Below are 21120 nucleotides of genomic sequence, written 5' to 3' on the forward strand. Positions count from 1 at the left end.
CCCGAAGGGTGTAAGATCTCAGACTCGAGTGTCACAGCACACGTGGCTTCACACACCGGTTTGATCTCGCGATGAAGGTACAGCGTGTTTCTATTAGCCCGCCTTGTCCTGATCTTATCCCACACCATTCCTGATGGGTATAATCACCTTTTAGAGCGATTAGCAGTTCAGCTCATAGACTCTTGAGCCGTCACCACTCAATGAAGTCGCCTGCTTGACGGAAAGATACGCTTCCCTCCAGGTAATCCGCCTGCGGCAGAGACACGAACAAACTGAGACTGATCATTGTGAAATATGAGTCATTACTCGAAGAAAATAATCACAGCATCTTTCATCCAACCAAATATGCTTCCTGCGTGAAGTAGCATTAAACATTACCTGTACAAATGATAAAAACTCATTCTCCTACACAGATTCAATAGGGTTCTCACACAAAGCTATCATATGGCTTCAAAATAAGGCTGAATGAATTGGGGGGGAATCTAATTGTGATTTTTCTAATAAAAACTGATTACGAAGATGAGATTTAAAAAAAGCCTCAAGTTTGCTGTGCTTGTTTGTAGGGCTGCACAATTTGGCCAAAAACTATGGCCTAAAATAATGTGAAAACAGTGAAATTGTGAAATCATATTTTTATATGTAGTAGTAGTAGTAGTAGTAGTAATTGTAATAATAATAATAAATATTATTAGTAGTAGTTGTAAATTAAAATTATAATATTAATAATAATGTTAATAATAATAATAGCTCACAACAACAACAATTATTACAATTAATTATTATTATTATTATTATTGCTGTTGCTGTTATTATTAATAGTAATAGTAATAGTAGTAGTAATATTAATACTAAAAATATTTAACTTATTAAATATACACAAATATGAATATAAAATAATATGAAAACAGTGAAATTGTTTAATATGTTATTATTTGTTTCAGATTTTATATGTTGTAATAATAATAATAATAATAACAACAACAACTATTAGTAGCAGTAGTATTAACAGTAGTATTACACTTAAAATTATAATATAAATAATAATAATAGTTTACAACAAAATTATTACAATTAATTATTACTATTATTATTGTTGTTGCTGTTATTATTAATAGTAGTATTAGTATTACTACTAAAAATATTAAAGTATTAAATGATTTCACTGCAAAAAAAAATATAATAATAATAATTTTATTGTAGAGTACAACTGAATTCCTTCATTTTCAACTGTAAAACCATCATGGTCAGTATAATCTACAATATATATATATATATATATATATATATATATATATATATATATATATATATATATATATATATATATATATATATATATATATATTTTTTTTTTTTTTTTTTTTTTTATTATTTTATATTTTACTTTATATTTTATTTTATTCTGTTTTATTTTAGGAACAACATTTTTATTTTGGGGATGAACCACCTCACTCTATACAGCCAATCACAATGAAGATGTGTTATCTGCAAGCAATACTGATTAAACTGAGACTCAGCTGAATGAATGTAAAGTAAGTAAACTGTTGTGAAAATGCTTGATTCCGCTAAACTGTAAGCCAGGAAGTCATATATGTTTAACTGCACCAACAGATGATTAAGCGTTATGATACATAGAGTAAATGGCATAAACAGATGATGCTCTTTCAGTTCCATTAGGAGCGACAGTGTCGCTGCAAAGCATTGATTGGTGAACTCAAATGGCATTGTCAGAAAGAAAACAAACTACCCAGTGTGTACACACATGAATATGAATGAAGCAGCCACCCTCGCAAAAATTCTTTGTCAATCTCAGTTTACGACGCTGGCATCGGCTGCAAGCCGCCAGAGGAGGAGGCGAAAGACACAGTCGGCAAAATTTCGATGTACAATCTGTTCGCCGGGAGGCGGAATCATGAAGAGAAATTTGCCTCTCAAATCCAGCCTCTGAGCGCACATGTCAATGCCATCCAAGCTGATTGCTTGGCTTTCACATTTGAATAGAATGAAGTGCTATGAAAACGGAGCGTGCTTGGCGCAGATGCTTGGAAGCTGAAAAAGCCCCTGAAAAATGGAACTGGAAGACAAGAAGGCAAAAAAGCCCTCTTACAAAGTATTTAAGAGGTGTGGGTTTGCAAAAAAGACCTCGTCTGTCGCAGATGCTGAAAGATATCCATGAAAACAAGCTAACCTTCTCTAAATGTTTGTCCATGAGCAAATTATTGTGCTCCGGAGTACCATTAACCTCTCCGGCCTCTGAAGAAACGAGTGAAGTTTCACCAATGTGAACTTTGAATCGCCATTAACAGAAAGAAAAATCTGGATTGTCCATGGAATCTGTATATGAAGGCCAAAAGACACAAAAGGCAGAGTGAATGAGAACGAGAGATGTTTTTTACTATAAAGATAACCATCTCTTTCGCTTTTCTAAAGGTGAAGTGTATCATTTCTGCACTACTAGTATCAACAAAAGGGTTTAAAAAGGTTTCCCAAACCTCCCCAGTCTACCATTGGTTTAACAAACAGATAGTCCTGCCTCCAAACGTAACTCATTGTTTCTGCAAATTTAACAAGTAAAAACATTTTATAAAGACGCACTTCACCGTTACGAGCGATTCATCCGTCCGTCCTTCATTTTAATACACCTCAGAGGAGCGCAAGTCTCGCTGCGCCGAAGAGATTGAGGGTCTTTCAGCGCCTGTGTCGGAATGCAGATCTGCAGGAAGTCTTGTCCGCGTGATGGCTTCCCCATCTGTCTGGCGACGACCACAGAGATGTGTAGCGCCTGTTGAACCCCAGCAGGCGGGTTTTACAGCCCCCCGGTTCACCTCATGGCCCATTAACAGAGGAAAGCGAAAAATGCAGGCGTGCGTATTCCTGGTCCAAACATTCCTACACCTCCGCTGCTGTGTGCAGAACCTCACAGCTCAGCCGACTCTCGCATACCTGGCCAAAACGACTGACTAGGGCCATAAATAAGCAGCAGAGAGGGGCCGCGGCACTCACGAGAGGAGCTGAAAACACACTATTGTTCAAATGTTTGAGGTCAATCAGATTTAACTAATAGTTTCATTCAGTAAAGGATGCATTAAATTGATCAAAAGTGACAGTGAAGACATTTATAATGTTATTAATTATTTCCATTTCAAATAAATGCTGTTCTATATAACTTTCTATTACTCAAATAATCCTGAAAAAAATGTATTATGGTTTCCACAAAAAAAAAAAAATAAATAAAAAAAATTAAGCAGCACGATAAGAAATGTTTCTTGAGCAGCAAATCAGCATGTTAGAATGATTTCTGAAGGATCATGTGACACTGAAGACTGGAAAATGGTGCTGAAAATTCAGCTTTGATCACAGGAATAAATTACATTTTAACATATTTTCAAATAGAAAATGATTATTTTAAATTGTGATAATATTTCACAATATTACTATTTTTACCGTACTTCTATTCAAATAAATGTAGCCTTGGTGAAATAGATAGATCGATAGATCGATAGATAGATAGATAGACAGACAGAAATAAGATTCAAAAAGGGCTTGTCGGTTGGTAGAAGTTTAATCAAATTAAATAATATGATATTTTAATTCGATTAATTAATCATACATCAAATTTACAACTTAAAGGCATTGTGGCAGGCGAGTAAAGCAGTGAATTGACAAAAAAAAGCTCGAGAAGTCAATATATTAAACATAAGTCTATTGCTAACTTGCGAGCAGATGAAGGTGGTACTTCAAGCTTGAGTTCCTCTTTTGATGAAAAAGAAAATTATGCATAGTTCAGGGGGTATGATTAATTGCGTCAAATCTATCATATTTTTTTCAATTTATTACACTTCGTTTGTTAAAGTCACAGCATTACGCATTAACCCCAAAACTGACTGTTATGTTGCCGTGAGCACATAAAGGCGTCTGAACAGAAGCAGATCTCTTCCAAATCCCGCCGCAGTGACCGCACCGGCCGCACAACTCTGACCCACTTTAGCTTCAGCAATATCTGGCATTGCCAGGAGCAATTAAAAGAAATGACAACCATCACATCCTCTTCTGGTGACAGAAATATCCAAGACTTGTCCCCAATAGGGAAACATATTGATTTGAACATCTGAAATAAAACAAAGCGCTTTTCAAAATGGGTACAGAGGGAAATAAAGTGAAAAGAAAAATCCATGAGGGTCAAGAACATATGAAGGATATAAGGACACAAAGGATTCCTACACATGAGCGGATTTCAGTTGAAGGCATGTGCTGGATTCAATACCAGTTAAGCTCTATCAACAGCATGGTGATTATCACAGAAAATATATTTTTTCCTTTTTCTATTCCTTTTTTGAAAAAAAAAAAAAAAAATGCAGTTCCAATAACAGCCTTACAATGAAGTGAACATGGGAGAGCAGAGGGTTTAAAATTCAAAATGTGCTTGGATGAAGCTTGGATTTAACATTACACAGAAGATTAATAATCTTCCATCATACTAGTCTCACTACTCACATTAATTTTTATGACTATAAATTTAAAACTGTGCTTTTAAATGTTTATTGTGTTGCCCTGTGCATTGTAAATGTACTGTAAACACAATTTTTGTTTTTTTTAATAAAAACTATAAAATGGTGTTTTTGTCTGGATCAGTTAAGCATTTCAAAACTATGAACTAGATAATAAAAAAATTATAATTATGAAAATGACTTGAATACATTTCTTATATGATAAACAATAATTTTGTTGGGCTTTAAAGAAAACAAATTATGTTATGTTATGTTATGTTATGTTATGTTATGTTATGTTATGTTATGTTATGTTATGTTATGTTATGTTATGTTATGTTATGTTATGTTATGTTATGTTATGTTATGTTATGTTATGTGACTGTCCCGGGATTGTAATAAAGAAGGGCAAAAAGTTCAATTAAAATAACATAACATAAAACATAAAACATAACATAACATAACATAACATAACATAACATAACATAACATAAAAAAATAACATACAGTACATATAACATTTTGTTATTTATGTTGCTAGTTTGTTTTATGTTATGTTATGTTGCTAGTTATGTTATGTTGCTAGTTATGTTATATGTTATATGTTATGTTATATGTTATGTTATATGTTATGTTATATGTTATGTTATGTTATGTTATGTTATGTTATGTTATGTTGTTATGTTATGTTATGTTATGTTATGTTATGTTATGTTATGTTATAAGAAAACAAAGACTGTCATGTAACTGTCCCGGGATTGTAATAAAGGAGGGCAAAAAGTTTAATTACATTTTTTTTTTTAAATAACATTAACATAAAGGCCTGCACACACTGGGGCGAATATCACGCACGATTATCGCCGTTTAACACCTTGTGACTAAACAAAGGGCTCCAATGTGAGTGTGCACATCGATGCGAAAAACGGCAGGCGTAAAAGCGTCATTTTTTAAAAAATGCCTCGGGTTCATTTTTTTGGTTTGACGTGCCACGTTAAAAACTGGCCGACCAATGAGATTGGCGCTTTTGTTCACGTGTCTGGAGATGCTGAAGTTACAGTAAAACACGACTTGGTGGCGCTCAAGCTTGCCGAGCATACACTGATACCAAGACGACAAAGAGGAAGTAAGTAGACGAGGAAGACGCCACACCAATAGATGAGTATTATATGCCATTTTATTTCTGTATTTTTACTGTTTTTTTTTTCTTTTACATTCAAGAAATATAGTTGAGAATGTCTATTTCATAAATATGTTTATTTGCTCTACCATTCAGCACAAGCGGCATATACTGTCAGGGAGTGAATTTGCACATTCGCTCGACAAAACGCCAGTGAAATTCACTTGGGTACGAACACGAAAAACGCTGGCGATAAGTGCGCGATAATTGTCCCGGTGTGTACGAGGCTTAACATAACATAACATAAAACATAACATAACATAACATAACATAACATAACATAACATAACATAACATAACATAACATAACATAACATAACATAACAGTTATAAAAAACATAAAAACGTTATATGAATGTTGCTTTTCTCTGGTAACCCCACAGCACATAGGTCTTGCGGCTCTGATTTGATATTGCCACCCATCAAAATAGAAGGTGCTATTCCTACCCTCTCCCCACAAGCACATTTCACTTTTATTGTAGTATATTTCCATCAAGTGAAGTGCTGTGGAGGTCGAGGCAGAAGGTCAGCCATAGTGCAAACTTCTTGAGATTGTGGGCCTGACTTGAGAGCTGTTATAAGCAGCACTGTGCAGGCTATGCTGTTAACTTGCCAGAAATTCAGACCATTCCTGTTTGATTGTTCTCGCTTGCCAGGCCTGGGATTCAAACCACGGGTATGTTTGGAATGGCATACTACCATAGCACTTGAACTATTTTTGAAGCAAACATTACAGTATGTCTACCTAATATAGTATTAGCATTTTCTGTATGTTTTCTGCATAGAATAGTAGTGTGACCTTCTACATTTGATGAATTAGCAAATACTATTATTATGCTAATACTATTATATTTCACAATGCAAGAGAAGTAGTGCCGGCTACAATATTCTTGGGCAAGACGCACACAGTTTTGTTTATTAATCGCTAGAGCGGCAAAAGTTACATACTGTACCTTTAAATTGCAACATACATGCATTTCCAAGGTAATAACTGTATGCCACATGTTGAAACGTTTCGTTCACATAAAATTGGTATGCAGTACACTTCCATTCTAAAAACAGCTTACTATTCTGTCTGTCTGCTATCTATCTACCCCCAACAGACACACATATACCCCCAATCAGCCCTCTAGACTGCATTATCAGAGAGCATTCACCCTACCTGCTCCTTTTCTACATTTCCTATTCAGTCTGTTACATTGACTGATGGCTGGTGCATCTATATTACAGACCTGAGGAGAGACAAGGCGATTGACATCAACACTGAGCCAATAAAAACACAGAATCAGGTTAAGGGAAATCTCATAAACTCTGTGCCTCAGCTGAAGGTCAACAATCATGTATCTTAACGAGATGAAGCTTGATTGTCTGAAAATGGGGGTCATTTGGGAGTGGGCGGCCTCGGAGTTCAATGCCGCATGTGTCGTCTCCATACCCAACTCCATCATGCTGTTCTCAAAGGGCAGATTTTTATAAAAGCGCAGCAATTCCTCTAATGGCTTTTATGGGAAAGCAGACAGGCGGGTCTGAAGATCTACTGAGGCCCACATCATCAGATTGAATAAGGTCAAGCTTAAAACACCCCAGAGGAAAAGAGCAATGATACATACAAAGAAGTTAAGCTTTGACGTGTGACATCTGTGCACTGCTCTTCCGGTAATATGTGATATTGATGTTAGTAGATATATGAAGATGAAGATGCTATTTGAACTACGTAAACAACCAGCTATTATTTTTATTTATGAGCCATAAAAGTTTCTAAACAGTCATTAAACGGTATATTCTATTATTTACAGTAGCTGTCAAAAGTTTGGAAACATTCAATTTTTTATGTTTTTCAAAGAAGTCTCTTATGCTCACCAATGCTGTATATATATTTCTATTTTCTGTTTCTGTGATCAAAGCTGAATTTTCAGCATCATTACTCCAGTCTTCAGTGTCACATGATCCATCAGAAATCATTCTAATATGCTGATTTGCTGCTCAAGAAACATTTATTATTATTATTATCAATGTTGAAAACAGTTGTGCTCCTTCATATTTTTGTAAAAACTGTGATACATTCTGCTTTATGTATTCTTTGGTGAATAGAAAGCTCAAAAGAGCTATCAAAAATTGGTATCATAGGTGGCATATTTTCTACTAACATGGTAAAAGTTGTTAGGAAACATGCAAATTGCAACAAGATGTTATGTTGTCTTCCTTATATAAAGTCAAAGCCAGGGCAAAGACATCGTGTCCTAACTACATGTGACGCAACGCCACGACACGGAACAAAAGGCATCTTTTCAATGTTAATCAGAGTTTTTGTGTTAACCAAGTGGCAACCCTTTCTCTTGAAGCCAATATGGAAGTGACAAACTTCAATTCATCGACTGGCCACTAGGAACAGGCTCCAAAAGAGAAATCTCATTGAGCCCCATGTTAAAATGCCCAACTTTATAACAGAAAAAAAACATGTTTACAGCCTGGTACAAATTGTGGTTTTGGTCTACATAGCTAATTTTGCCCTTCATGACAACTGTGAGGGGGGTGAATTTTTTTTATAACTCATCCGTTTAAATTATATTAAGCCTTAAAGTTCTGCATAATTAAGGGCGTGGTCAGTTGAGTGACAGGTGGACTGCCGTTGCTGTCACCACTAGCCGTTTGTCTGCTGCCGTCACGTCACTTCAGCTCCACCCACGTCCCGCCCATTTTCTGTTATCCGGGAGTGTCGCGCGGTGACGCACTGCCAAGATGGCAAAACGGTGTAATATTCATGAATTTGATTAAGCGAGTGCTGGGAGCTTGCAGAGATAGCCCGCCCACACGCTCTTCTGATTGGCTGAGTTTTTTGATTGACTATCGCGTCTCATAGTATCATCACGTCTAGTGTGGACAGACAAACTGTTTGTCGCTGGAATCTTATCGCATCGCCTCTGGTTTGGACACGGTGTTACTCTTTTTCTTTGGTGCTAAATACTGCCTGAAAACCGAGTTGTCAGTAATTCCAGTCTCCCTTCCTGCACGAACTTATGCAGGTTTGTAACAAATTTGCATAATGCCAGCCTATGGTCTAAATTACTAATACTAAGTATTAGTATTTTCATTATTCACAAAAAAGCATGTATAAGATATTGTAAAATTAATATTATAATAACAATAATAATGCATGATTATTACTATTATTACAAAATCTTATTTATTTATTTATTTATTTATTATCTATCTATCTATTGTTTGTGAATGATTTATAGGTGCACTTTATTCCAAAGAGAAAAATAAAAATATATTACTGGATTAAAATATTTTTATATAAAATAAAATGTGATTAAAAATAAAGTAAAATACAATTTTATTACGACAAAATAAAAATTAAATTTGATTAAAATAAAATAATTTGATTTAAATAAAATAAAATGTTATTAAAAATAAAATGAGTGAATGAATAAAATATTTTTATAAATAATAAATGTATTCAAAATAAAAAACATATTTAAAAATATTTTTACTAATTAATAATAATAATTATTATTATTATTATTATAATTATCATTATTATTATTATACAATTACTGTAAAATTACTAATAATATTAAAATAAAAATTTATAAAATAAAAATTTATAAAAACCATGTATAAAATAAAATTAATATAATACATTAGTATCACTATTATTACAAAATCTGAATCATTTAATAATAATTATTATTATTATTATTAAATAGAATAATGCATTTTTGTGAAGAAAAGTAATAAATATATTTTTTATTTTTATTGCAAAAAGTTTTATGAGTTTTACTCCATGTCTATCAGCCTATGGTCTTCATTGGCTGTCCTCAAACACTGTAGTTGTAGTTGAGACTGGAAGAGTTTGGATGGTGTTGTTGACATGTCGAGAAAACGCTGTTTTCTGTGCTGTGAAAGCAAATCTACTTTGCATGCACTTCAAAAAGACGAGGACTCACGCTCTAATTGATATGGTAAAACCGACACTATTGTTACATGGTAAGAGCTGAGGAAGCCTCTGGAGTTCAGATATGGTAATGGACATTTCATTTCAGACATGAACTGTAAGCAGTAGACCAATCACAACAGACAGGGCCGTCTGACCAATCAGAGCAATGTTGGCTCTTGGTTTGCAGAGATCAAATCTTTATTGAACTATTTCAGACACTGTGAGAAAAGTGCTGCAGTGTATATTATGAGAAAATGAAAGTGTTTTGTCACCTTGGATGCATATAACCTATTGAAGGACACCTGCAAAACAAAACTAGGAGCCTTTAAGAAAGTAAATGGGGTACATTTGACCTCCATGCTGACTAAACATGTCCATGCATTTCACACCTTTAAAGGAAGCAATATCCATAGAAATGGCACAAGGTCAGATATAGATTCTCAAACATTTCTCCACCTATAGAGCGCTGAGCATCTGTTCAGCACATGTAGCCGCTCTATAAATCTCACTGGAATCCCTTTAATGGCACCGCAAACCCAGCTAATGGATGTCGTGCTGGGGTGAAAAACGCTAACAAGAACCATCAAAACAAACATGAAGGCTAACCTCTCAACCTTCTGTCATACCTTAAATGTCATGGGTTTTTTCTGAGAAGCCCTTCAGCGTGTCACACCGCATCCCATAAAACACTTCATCAGCACCACGGCACCGCACCGCGTCGAAACACGTCTGTTCTGGGATCATTTACAGCATGAAACAGTAGTAAGGTCGACAGGAACCCAAGATAAGCAAACGGGCTGGATGTCCATCAAAATACTTAGTTAGTATATAAAAGCAGATGAATTGTGATTCCAGCGAACATGTTACAGGAATTTCAGTCTCTTTGGGACTGCTTTCCTAAGACCCATTACGGTCTGATCTTTCCACTGTGTGTTTTGAAGGTGCTTTCGTGCCTCATTTGTGTGATTTTTCACACCCAAGCCCTCGGTCACGCTACAGGACAGGTAATACAGTCCGTACCCTCCATGATAAACGGCATATTTTCTGTTATATAATGAAAAATGAAGAGCCCCAAAATTATGAAACGATGCACTGTGTACGGTAGGCTGCGTTTTGCAATAGACTGCACAATAATTCAAGGATTTAGTGCAATTTTTTAATGAATTAATGAAAATGCATTTTGGCGGCACAACCAGCAATCATATGCATGACATTTTAATTTCTACTTTGCATATAAATAAAACGAACTAAATCTCATTTGTAGGAATACCACTGATATTAATCTTCATACGCATAATTGTATATTTTTATAGTAAAGGGCATCCGTTTCAATTTCCCTTTCTCTGCAGCAGTGAAAACTACAATAATCATGCCATAAGACCCAAAGCAGATAAAAAGTAGGAAATCTGTTCTCTTGTATTCAAACATGACATGAAACAAAAATAATAAGTATTATTATTATTATTATTATCATTATAAAATTACTGTAAAATTACTAATACTAATAAGCATCTATCTATCTATCTATCTATCTATCTATCTATCTATCTATCTATCTATCTATCTATCTATCTATCTATCTATCTATCTATTGTTTGTGAATGATTCATAGGTGCACATTATTCCAAAGAGAAAAATAAAAATATATTACTGGATTAAAATATTTTTATATAAAATAAAATTTGATTAAAATAAAATAATTTGATTTAAATAAAATAAAATGTTATTAAAAAATAAAATGAGTGAATGAATGAATAAAATATTTTTTATAAATAATAAATGTATTCAAAATCAAAAAACATATTTAAAAATATATTTTTACAAATTAATAATAATAATAATAATAATAATAATTATTATTATTATTATTATCATTACTGTTATTATACAATTACTGTAAAATTACTAATAATATTAAGTATTATTATTTTTATTATTCACAAAAAAAGCATGTATAAAATAAAAATGTATAAAAACCATAAATAAAATTAAAATAATAATACATTAGTATCACTATTATTACAAAATCTGAATCATTTAATAATAATAATAATTATTATTATTATTATTATTAAATATAATAATGCATTTTTGTGAAGAAAAGTAATAAATATATGTTTTATTTACAGTACATATTGCAAAAGGTTTTATGAGTTTTACTCCATGTCTATTAGCTTTAAACGCATTAATATACTAATATGATAATAATTGAATTTTCTGGGAAAACTGACCAAAAATACAGATGACTCATCTTGTACAAATAATACACAACTTTGTCCAATCAAATGCTGCCTAGAATACTATCGGTCCCCTTACCAGACCAGCAACAGCCACATTCACGAGAGATACACGAGTTGCCAAGGGACTTCAAAATGAACATTTTACAACATTGCCTTTACAACAGCAAACACAGTTCAATTGAAATGCATCTGCATGCATTTTAACGATTAACTGTTAAGTAAAGAGCAAAGTTGAACACAGGACACCGAAAAACAGCTTAACCACCACACGCTGCGATAAACCAGCAAACGACTTTAATCCAAAGTCAAGTCAACAGCTGACAGTCTTGAGTGGCAGTGTGTTGAACTTAAGCACAAATTCCAAATATTAGACTGTGTTCTGACAGTTTAAATATAGCAGGTGTTTGAGTGACGGGGCGAAAGTGCGCAAAAGCAAGACAGATTGACTGGCAGAGTAAGAGGGCACCAGGGCCTTCGGAGATGTTACCTGTCAATGGGCAGCCAGAAAAGACGCTCCGTCTGTCTCGATCTCAGGACGCGCTGACGGGCCAAAGATTTGCCTCTTATTTAGGCTGTTATGACAGGTTAGATTGCTAGAAAGTTCTCAAGTTCTCCCCCACACATGGAATGAGACTGAATTCATTCAGAAGATCTGAAGTGCCTGATTATGTTATTATGGAAATGTGAAAATGCCAAACATCGGTCCACGTCTGGTTCAAATGTCATGATATGTCACAGCCGGTTGAAATGCCTCACCGTGAGCCACTTCAGTTAATAAGATTACATGCTGGCTGAATTAATGAACAACTGAGAGCATACAAACTGGGAAAATCCATTTTGAAGCACGTTTAAACACCCTGAAAACAAGCAGACTCGCTAAGCGTGCACTCGCTGTAACCCTTCCCTGCGGCTCTAGCTCAGGTTAGCCGTGTCAAGGCACAGATCCAGGGATACTGTGTTCCACAGAGGCCACGATCTTTCGCTCAGTCATCCATAAAACAGGAGATGAAGTGGCCGGCTTAGCCGATCAATGACAGCGCAGGTGACACAGTCTCTGAAGTTGGTGAACGCTGACATTTGGAGAGGAAACGGGAACGTTCTCATCGGAGTCGACCCATCCATCAGCGCTGTCCTTACCCTTCAGTTTGTACTCTCAATCTGATCCGTTACACACAAGCTCATAAAAACAACATGAACTCAACGTGGACCCTATTTGATTTCTTAAAGCAACAGTTCACCCAAACAGAAGCATTATTTGGTCATTATTTACTTATATTCATGTCATTCTAAACACAACAGCTGTCATTTGTTTCTGTGGAACACAAAAAGTAGAATAATGGCATACAGGCTTTGAATGATATGAATAAATAATCAAATTTTCATATAATATTTTCCTGATCTTATTGTGAATGAATCATAGGTGCACATTATTTCAGAGAGAAAAAATAAAAATATATTACTGTATTAATATATATATATATATATATATATATATATATATTATTTATTTATTTTTATTTTTTTTTTTTTTCTTATCCAGTAATATATTTTTTATTTTCTTTATATATTATATTATATTATATTATATTATAATAAAATAAAGTTTTATAAAAATACGCTATTAAAATAAAATAATTTTATTAAAATAAAATATAAATACGTTATTAAAATAAAATAAAAATAAAATGAATGAATGAATGAATGAATGAATGATTTTTATAAATAAATAAATGTGAGTAATAAATGTATTAAAAATAAAAATAAATATTTTACAATATTTATTATATATACAATTTTATATATATATATATATATATATATATATATATATATATATATATATATATATATATAAAATTAATAAAATAAAGTTTTAAAATAAGTTATTAAAGTAAAATAATTTTATTAAAATAAAATAAAAATAAAATTAAAGAATTAAATATTTTTATAAATAAATAAATGTGAAGAATAAATATATTACAAATAAAATATATATTTTAAAATATGATATATACATTTTTATATAATATTTATAAAATATATATTATATAAATATTTATAAATAAAATAATCAAATAATCAAATTTTCATATAATATTTTCCTGATCTTATTGTGAATGAATCATAGGTGCACATTATTTCAGAGAGAAAAAATAAAAATATATTACTGTATTAATATATTATATATATATATATATATATATATATATATATTTATTTTTTTTTATTTATTTTTTTTTCTTCTTATCCAGTAATATATTTTTTATTTTCTATATATATATATATATATATATATATATATATATATATATATATATATAAAATAATAAAATAAAATAATAAAATAAAGTTTTATTAAAAATACGCTATTAAAATAAAATCATTTTATTAAAATAAAATAAAATAAAAATAAGTTATTAAAATAAAAAAGAAAAAGAAAGAAAGAAATGTTTTTTTATAAATAAATAAATGTGAAGAATAAATGTATTAAAAATAAAAATATTTTACTTTTTTATAAAATATTATTTTATAGAAAATAAAAATAAGTTACATAAAAAAATGTATATTGTATTTAGCTTTCATCAGAAAATTATTTGCTCTGCTTCTGAAAAATGTTTGACTGGCATCACCAAATAATTTTGATTCATATCATATCATATCATATGATATCATATCATTCATTACTCCCAATCATTTTCTATGTATAGTCACATTTCACGTTACGAAAATAAAAGTGAGTTTTAAATGCAGTTGATGTTAAAAAACAACCACAATGCTTTAACTTCTGTCATTTCTATAAAACAGAATGAAAGCATGAAATGAAGTGCAGGTCTTGATTTTATCCTTCTGAATTTGATTGGATGATGAAAAATGTGCTGCAAATTCATTGGTTAAAATCATTTTTGCCTTAGTAACTTAAAAATAAAAGCTGTTTCAGAGCCAAATTCATTGTTTTGATATGATAAAATATTAGATTTTCTTTTCGTTAGAATAATACGCACTGATGAAACTACAGTAATTAACAGCAAAATCTAAGAATGAACATGTCCAGGTCACATTTCAGCCCAAAACTAAAAATAAAGAAACAAGCATAAATAAATACATTTATATAGTCTCTTAATCTTTGGACTGGTCGTTTTTAAATTCCACGCACTGAATCACACCAACATGCTACACCATGTCACCATCTGCACATAAATGCAACATTCCCTGTAAAGAGCATGGCACTTGGACGCTTGCCTGGAATTCTCTGTAGTTCCCTATCCGTTCAGATGGTGTTTATGCTAAAGCACAGTCCCTAATTGGCCTTAAACAGTACGATGAGCGCTCCTGAGCGATGGTCTGCACGCGTATCTCCGGCTCACGCATTAGGCTCAATGGCTTGCGTGAGATGACATGTTTTGACCCCTGCTGTGTGCAAGTCCCCAGGGGGTGCCGCCACCATGGCACACGGATAACCCCGACCGCACCAGAGATGTCTTAATCATGGGGAGAGAGGGTGGGTATGTGGAGGTGTCAAAACACAGCAGTTTTTGGAAATGCAAATGAATCTGATATGCAAAAAATGAATAATTATGAGTTTGCACATCGTACAAGCCTCTCAGCTTCTTAAAAAAGATGAGGGACAAGTTATTTTGTAATTATTATCAAGCATTTTCACACTTTCTTTCAGCAGGCAACTTAATTTTGCACATAACGAAAGCAACAAGCGGCCCAATTGCATGATATCGCCTCCCAAGTAAGGGATTGAAATTTGCCATGAAAATTACTTAAATGAGCCTCAAATTGCAAACCGTTTCTGATATGAGTTTGAACACAACAGCGGTCGAATTGATGAGAAATTAAAAGACTCTGAAGGGCTCAAATGATTTTGGTGGTGCAATTTTCTCAGCGTTAGTTTAACATTTTACTTAGCGCAGGGACTCTCCAATTATGCAGTTCGGGGAGCACTTTAAGAAAATGCGAGGTGACCGATGGCCAGCGAGTAAAATGACTTGTTAAGAGTAATGATACTTGATTTTCATTTCAGTGCAGCAACCAACAATCAAGGCCATGCATCAGACCAGCCTCATTTTTATAACCTAATTCATCAAAACAAATACAGCCAAATGAAAAAGACCCTTTTCACTTTCCAGAACAAAATAGTCAATGTGAATTTAAAGGGTCCTTGATTATGATTTCACTTTTTAACTTCAGTCAGTGTGTAATGTTGCTGTTTGAGCATAAACAACATCTGCAAAGTTACGGCGCTCAAAGTTCAATGCAAAGGGAGATATTTTCTTTTACAGAAATCACTTTTTAAGGACTACAACAAATGGCTGGTAGGGACTACAACGAGCTTCTTCCTGGGTTGGTGACATCACAAACCCCAAAATTTACAAAAACCCCGCCCCTGTGAACATGCAACAAAGGGGGCGAGGCCATGTTGGGCTGCTTTAGAGAAGAGGAAGAGTTGTTGTAGTAGAGTGTTGTTGCCTTGCCGTCATTTTACGCCAGACTGCTTCACAAACGAGGGTCAATTCAACGCTGGATTTGCACAAAAGATGAACATGACGGCACATGCTAGTCGATGAGTTGAATCAACTCCACAACAACTACATAAATGTATCCACTAAACATTCAGAAACGTCCAGTTTCATTCTAAAAGTTGTAACTTCTTCCTGAGTCTCTCCATCAGTGTCGACTCCGGTTTGAACAATGTAAGGCTGAACACCGTTACTGACAATCCTCATTTTTGCTGCGTGAGATTCTCCAGCTTTGTTGTTGTTGAGCAATCGAAGAACAAGCTGTTCAATCTATTTTGGAAAGGGGGCCAGGAGCAGCAGCTCATTTGCATTTAAAGGGACACACACATAAATGGTGTGTTTTTGCTCACACCTAAATAGGGGCAAATTTGACCATCTATAATAAATGATCTGTGGGATATTTTGAGCTGAAACTTCACACACACATTCTTAACTCACATTCATAATAAATCGTCCGGTTTCAGAGCAAAACGCAAAACTGTGACATTCCGGCAGTCTATACACTTACTTCCTGGCAAACCGCCAAAATAAAAGCTTGCTGATTTTAGGTTTGAAAATGTTGAAAATTCATATTACAAAAAAAACTAACTAAATAAAGTGCAATAATGCTATTATTAATTATTTTATTTTTTATAGTTATTTTTAATGGGTCACACTATGTGCAGTGTAAGCACCGACCTGAATCTCCAGGTGCTCTCATGAGAACCAGACTGAAAAACTTTTTTTTTAATCTGTGAATTGTCCTCAACGAATAAAGTAGGTTTACATCTCAACTGTTACCTTCACATGCAAATGTCTTATACTTCATATTCAAGAATACAAATCCATTATAAATCTGTAGGATTAAAAAGATTATAATCGGTACGACCATAGTACAATAGTACGTTGGAGGGAAATTCAATTTTAGGAGTTTTGATGCTATCTCAGATCTTTACTAAATGAAATGCACACAGATTTTTGAATATGTAGCAGATGTCCTGTCGCTACTATCATTCAGTCACCTTCAAAGCTGGATGGTTTTTCTTTCTTCCTTGGGACACAAAAGGATCAAATTGTGTGTACAAAGCAATTACTTTGTGAGCAGGGGCTTCAAACTACAGAGAACAAGAATTTTAATGAATGGAGGCATACATTTAATTCTGTTCCTCCCACAGAGCAATCATTAGCTTCAGGAGATTTGGAATATAGTGTATGAAATGTTTAATGCTACTTTTATGGTACGTTTCTGTCATTTTTAGAGCATGACATCAACACAAAAGAGCACAGAAGCACATTAATAATGAAACAACTTTCATTTTTAGGTGAACTAAACTTCAAAATACATGTTGATGAGGTTGTTACCGAATCTTGAGAAAAGGTCGCCACGGATTCCTACAGCACAAATTCTAATTAGGGATTATGACAAAATCTTGACCGCCAGTGGGCAGGGCTTAATCTTCAAACACACAAGACACTGACCACAAACAAAAAAGCTGCGCCGCTTCAATTGAGCCGGGTCAGAGCCGGTCACTACGTACCAGTGATCAAAAAGCTCCACATCCCATTAGCCAGACCTCGCAGTGGGGTAACCCAATTAAATCAATTCCATTTAATCAGAGCAGGGCGCATGAGCTGAGGAGGTGTGGCTTTCCTGACAGTCTAGTCGCATGTAATCCCGCCGCTTAATCACCAGAGCTGTGTCCGCGGAGAACCGCTAATTGGAATGTGATGGAATTCCACTTACGATAATCAGGAAGCGTTGCAAATTGATCGACCTCTATGATCTGAAATTTGTAAAAGATCTTGCATGGGCCAACTGACTGGATTGGATTTGTACTGAAATCTTAAAGTATACAAATATGTGTATTTAGTGATTTTAAAATAAAAATATAAGTCCTACTTTTAAACTTTTTTCATAAAATTGAAATATATATTTTATATAAATTAAAAAAATTAAATGCACAAATTATAATTAATGTAAATGAACAGTTCCAATAATTAAATAAATAAATAATTAAAAAATAAAAATATTTGCCACATACACTTAACAAGACGTGTGATCATCCACACTTTCTTATACCCTAAAATGCTCTTATTCCAATGCAAGTAGAAAAAATAAAAAAAAACAACCAAATGGTCCAGACAAGTTCTATTAATACAAAAGGGAACAAAAACACACCACAGCTGTACACAGTCTGCAATAAATGAGCTAACTGATGTATCTTTTTGACAGGCACAAGGGTATAAAGATATAAAATAGGATCTTTTGAGATATTGCGGTACCTTGGGTCTGAGCTGGATGATGATGCTCATCACAGACTAATGAGATCTTTGGAGTATACTCAGGTGTGCCTGCAAAGACAAAGAGAACAGGATCAGTAAACAGACAGACAGAGAGAGAGAGTATTGAAGACTGCAGCAATAAGTACCCACTGTAACTGCTCTTAGACAGTGTGTTCATCAAAAACAATAATCGAAAAACTCTAAACTAAATATTCAAAACCACAATCTTATCTTAGGCAGTTGTACAAACTATTGAAACAGGTAATAATATGGGTGGGTGGGCTAGTCCTTTTTTGTTTGTCTTAGGAGTACACTATCATATTCACTATGGTTCATAAGTTAAATGAGTATGTTTTATATATATATATATATATATATATATATATATATATATAAAATCATCACAAACACATTAAACTGATCAAAAGTGACAGTACAAACTTTCTAATGTTACTTTCTAACATTCTATTGAACGTTCTGTTCATCACCTGACACTGAAGACTACAGTAATGGCTGCTAAAAATTCAGCTTTGCAATCACAGGAATAAATTGCATTTTAGTAAAATAGAAATTACATTTTAATAATAATATTTCACAATAATACTGTTTTACTATATTTTTAATCAAATACATGCAGCCTTGGTGAGCATAAGAGACTTCTTTTAAAAAAAAAAAAAAAAAAAAATCTTACCATGCTCAAACTATTGAACAGCAGTGCAGCTACAAAACTCTGATTTTGACTGGGTCTTTCAAAATTTGCACAGGACAACATCTTTACTGATGTTTTGATCAGTGTAATTTGCTTATTTATCGACCAATAGATTGTCTTGTACTGTATACTGCTGAAACAAAACCTTCTGGATTTAAGTGTAAACTGTACAAAAAAATGGCATAGTAACATTTGGTTGGTTGGCTCTTTTACCTGAACAGTTTATAAACCTTCATGAGACTCAAATATGTCATGATAGGCAGCACAAAGGGATTCTCTGGCAAAGGGGTTTTCAGTTCAATTCAATTTAATCTTATATGTCTTGCACTTTTCACAACAGTTCATTCCGAAGCAGCTTATTACAAAGAATAGTGCTTTAAAACCTCCAGTGAGCTAAAGCTAAAGCTGACAGTAGGGAAAACATCCCAAGATGTTTAGGCAGGATGAGTAAAAATGATGAGAAAGATTATCCATTTCATACAAGGTAAAAAACAAAACAAAACACAATTTTCCCATAACATGGGCGAGGCTAGCCCCTTTTTAGGGGTGCTTCAGCACCCCTAAAAAGGAGCTCAGCACCCCTAAAACTTGGAGTAAGAAATGTTATTCTAAAATTTTTGTTCGTCTTTTACAAGGTTAAATAATGTCCAAAACATACTCTGTAGTTTGTACAGTATGTGTTAAGGATGAAAATGAAAACATTCCCCTTAGCAAATGATGTCATCCTCTTCTCTTCTTCTACTAAGTTCTCCTCTGTACCTGCACCGCTCAGCACGACCGTCATCCAGCGCGAAACACGCAGAGTGAGAACCCGTTATGTAGTGTTGTGAATCAACTAAGTTGCTCCAAAGCTGTGTATCACACTTCTTTCCTTTTACCTAGAGTTGTTCCGATTCCGAAACCATATCGGTGAGTAGCCTACTGGAGTCAGTATAAAAAAAATATCCCCCCTGGGTGATGCTACTCCTCAAACCACCAACAGAGCATATAAAATACCAAAAATATAAATCTTTTTTTAAAACATCGCCAAGTAAAACGCTGCGTTTATATAGAACTGTCTCTTTACGACCACAACAAACGGGACACTTTTCAGACGCGCATTCCGACCTCGCCTCAGCGCCAGCCGCAAGTCAAACGAGCGCGGAAAAGGTGCAGGTGACGACGAGGGAGCTTCAGTTGAACAACAGTGAACCGCGGTCAGATGAGATGATGTCAGGCTATGTCGGTAAAACTCAGAAAAATGAACACGACTGTCCAATCAGCCGTTATACTGTGCTCGTGGCGCGCACTCAAGAATTGCATGCGCAAATGCGCCGGCGCGCGCTGCATAATTACTTTATTATAGCTTAAATAAAGCGCAAAAGAAACTGCGAGCAATGACCGTCGTTGTTCTGTTGTAAGTTAAGTCATGAAATTACCACACATGCGGTTAAAGCTGCCTCAAAACTGTGCAGGCATGTATTTGTTGACATGGTTTTAAACCTATTGTTATCCAATTTGTTGGCCTTAAAACGTCTTAAAATGCACATATGTACACCAGGGAAATCTAAATTTTCTCGGGGGAGCATGCACCCGAACCCCCCTAGCATACTACATTTTCTGATCTCGGTAATTAAAACCCGGCGTGCGGCCCGGCTTATTCTATCTAATGAAATCTGAGGTAAACGTGCATTTCTCCAAATGTGCGCACTTTCGGACTAAAAGTTTTGTGTGTATGCACTGTGATCAAAAATAAATGGGACCAAACACGATTGAATTTGTGTCTCGTTATTCAATTAA

At 34.0% G+C, this 21120-nt stretch overlaps 1 protein-coding gene across 2 annotated transcripts in view; it reads right to left on the reverse strand.

Annotated features, from left to right (window-relative positions):
• LOC125278449 (kelch-like protein 29) overlaps window positions 1-21120 on the reverse strand; it is a 318939-nt gene that overhangs the window by 272205 nt on the left and 25614 nt on the right. For both annotated transcript variants that reach the window (XM_048207641.1, XM_048207642.1), the window contains exon 2: window positions 18633-18701. The gene's annotated coding sequence lies outside the window, so the exon portion shown is untranslated. The remainder of the gene's footprint in view (window positions 1-18632; window positions 18702-21120) is intronic.

The sequence above is a fragment of the Megalobrama amblycephala genome, linkage group LG11, assembly GCF_018812025.1.
Source record: "Megalobrama amblycephala isolate DHTTF-2021 linkage group LG11, ASM1881202v1, whole genome shotgun sequence".
Classification (NCBI taxonomy): Eukaryota; Metazoa; Chordata; class Actinopteri; order Cypriniformes; family Xenocyprididae; genus Megalobrama; species Megalobrama amblycephala.